The sequence below is a fragment of the Eleutherodactylus coqui genome, chromosome 6 (genome assembly GCF_035609145.1).
Source record: "Eleutherodactylus coqui strain aEleCoq1 chromosome 6, aEleCoq1.hap1, whole genome shotgun sequence".
In the NCBI taxonomy this organism is placed as follows: domain Eukaryota; kingdom Metazoa; phylum Chordata; class Amphibia; order Anura; family Eleutherodactylidae; genus Eleutherodactylus; species Eleutherodactylus coqui.
This window is the reverse complement of record NC_089842.1, coordinates 245227751-245230819: the sequence shown is the minus strand read 5'-3', so window position 1 is coordinate 245230819 and position 3069 is coordinate 245227751.

The following is a 3069-nucleotide window of genomic DNA, read 5'->3' as shown; positions in this document are numbered from 1 at the left end:
GTGGGATGCATCATCTATAGTTCTGTAACGTCACATGAAGGCTCCCTTATTTACGAATCTGGCCTTGGGGAATGTTCACATGAATGCGGTTTGGATGCCTCCTACATTCATGTCACATGTCATATACATATAGCCAAAAAAAGATATGGTGCTTTGCCTTAAAAGTCCAGCGGTAGCCACAGAAGTCAATGACTACTCAATGCTATGGATGAGCATGGGTCCAAGCCTCATTTTTTCCTACAATAAGCGTTTTTTGGACATTACAAGCCCACCCTATATAGGTTGGTACTGATTAGGGTGTTTAAATGTAATTTAAGATTTTGCCACCACCCACGTGTCTAATTTACTGAGTTGCCCTAGTATGCATCCAACAGCTGTAATGTATGTCTGAGCCTAAATATGGGCATGTAGTGATGTTGAAGAAAACAACTTCCACATCATTATATTCCCCCATGGTGGAGCAGGTCTGTCTGTATAAGATGTGCCCTCCTTATGTAACCAAGTAGTCCGTCTTCGTCTTTGTAGACCAAATTGTCAAAGATAAAAATCCTTATAGTACCATAGGTTCTTCTCCCCCTCCCCCTCCTGGATTGATTTATTCTCTATTCACCCAATTTCTATCAGATTGCACTCTGTTCTATTGTATAGATTTTTTCATCGACTGTAGAAACATTGAAATATAACATGTTAATATGGATAAAAGGAAAACCCAACAGGTGGTGCATTAGAAAACATAAAAATCATTCAGGAAAACATGTGACCATAAGAGGGGACCTTCGGTAAGGAGAGCGTGGAGTCAACAGCAGCCAAAAAGCGGTAGGTCCTAAAGACGAGCATGAAATGGACTATCGAAAGAAGTTCTTAGGACGTGACTCAAAGTAAAAGAGATATTAGGTTCCCAGACAGTGCAGGTATCCACAAATCTGTTGCTCATTGGCCAACAAATTGGCCAACAGCTCGATGGTTCAGGTCATCACGGTTGTCTCCAATTCTTCTTCTTAGAAGAGTATGTTAGTGCAGTCTGGTTAAAGCCCATCTACTGGACTATAGGGAAACCCTGAGTAGATAAACTAGAGGGTTAGATAGGATAGCACTGATCCAATGGTGGACCTAACCTGTTACCAAAATAATAGAATAAGCCTAAAAGATTGAGAAGATGGTCAGCCTAATGCCTCCAGCAAGCATTAGGAACTGTGAAGATCAGTCATTACATTTTTTTTTAGTTTCCGTGTATTTTCTAGATAAAAAAAAAATCCCACAATATAGTCTATCTCAAGTAAAGTCCAAAAAACATCTAACAGGTAGCCAAAGATCCTCCACCTAAGATGATATATTTTTTAGGACATCAGTACTTTGATAACGAGACAAAGTTTAGCTAATTTGAAAAAAAAATTCTGTTAGATCATCCAATTTTTTATTATAAGGAGTCATGTGTACAAAAAAAACACAACATTTTTGCTGAAAAACAATTCTAGCAACAAAAATTTGCCGTATGATAAAGTCCGAAATCGTCTCCTCGTCCTGATACAGGTATTTTTTAATGTAACATTCGTCTCTTTGAGTGGGTAGGCAGAAGATTACACTTTAGCAGAGGTTGATCATTATGTACTTTTTATTGTTCCTTTTTACCAGTTTTATTGATGTTTTTTATTATTTTTGGTTACTCAATGCTCTTCCAGGACTTTATAACTACAGATTTATTTTTTACAATACAGTTTTCACCTTTATCTGACATAAAAAATATATAGTCAGTAATGCCATTTTTCATCCATCTGGTTTGGTAGCTATAACTATATAGAGAGCCCAGTGATCACATGGTATGTGTCGTGACCTCTATAGGAAGCCACTTTGCCGTTTCTTGTAATGTATACATGACTGAAACCTCAGCATACAGTGATCCACCAGACACTGGGTCCCAAACCGAGAAATCTTCCAGGCTCTATATATGATATTAGGCGGTCCACAAGTGGTTAAACGGTCATGATGATATTTTCCTCTATTTCAGCATTGCTTTGCGGTAGTATTTTTGATTTTTAATACATGCTGGAGTGTTTTTGGAGTGAACTATTTATGATTTCGTAAGAAGCTCAGTTTGAACTGGAGAGTTTGATATATTTTTAGTAATTAACATTTTTACATTATTTTATTTTTTTTGCTTTTAGCACATCTTGGTGATTACATTGTAATCGTACACAAACTTTTTGAAACACTTTTGATGGCATTTAATGTGGAAGACTAGTTAACCTACAATTATTTTAACTAGAACTATGCCAAGAAGGTACACCGCTAGGGAAGCCTGCATCACAGGGTTAAATAGGTTATTCTGCACGGCATTGATTGGGTTGTGACAGATGACCTATGCAAAGCCACAAAGGTGAAAGGTCAACAGTCCCTTCTGCCACTGGGATAATGACAGAAGAGGAGCCGGCTTGTTTGAATGGAAGAAGATTCACCATGACACATAGTGACCTCTGTATAGAGTCAAGGTCCAACTGCCCACTGCTTTGCTACCTATCCCTGTCAGGTGTCAGATAGTGGACTTCTTACCCACCTTGGGGCTTTTAAGAAAGGACCATCTGCACCATAGTTTGTACACTACCTCTTCGTAAGAAGGTGATCAGTCATCATCACCTATCAACATATAACCTTGAAGAAGAGCAAAAGAAAAACAAATCGGCAAGCCTTGCAGATGAGTACCAACACCTTGGAGTTCACTTTTAGCAGTTTTCTGTATTATATGATTACCTTTTTCTAACATTTGTCTTGTAGACGTTTCATATCCTCTATTTTAGCTCTATAAGACATTTGTTGGTGTAACAATGCCGATTCCTTAACAAATATCTTCCCAAAAAATGTACAAAAATTAATCTAAAGCCTAAATTGAAACGTCTCGGGCCGAGGTCCGTATTAAAGTTCATGCCTGCAGATCACTGAAATGTATTGGCCCAGAACTTCGGAGGATTCTAACGAACGGTTTACTTTATAACAAGGCTCTCTTAAATATTTAACAAAATGACATTTGGATGCCGCGCCGGCTTTTGTTATTCCAGGACATTTCTAGGGTTTCAC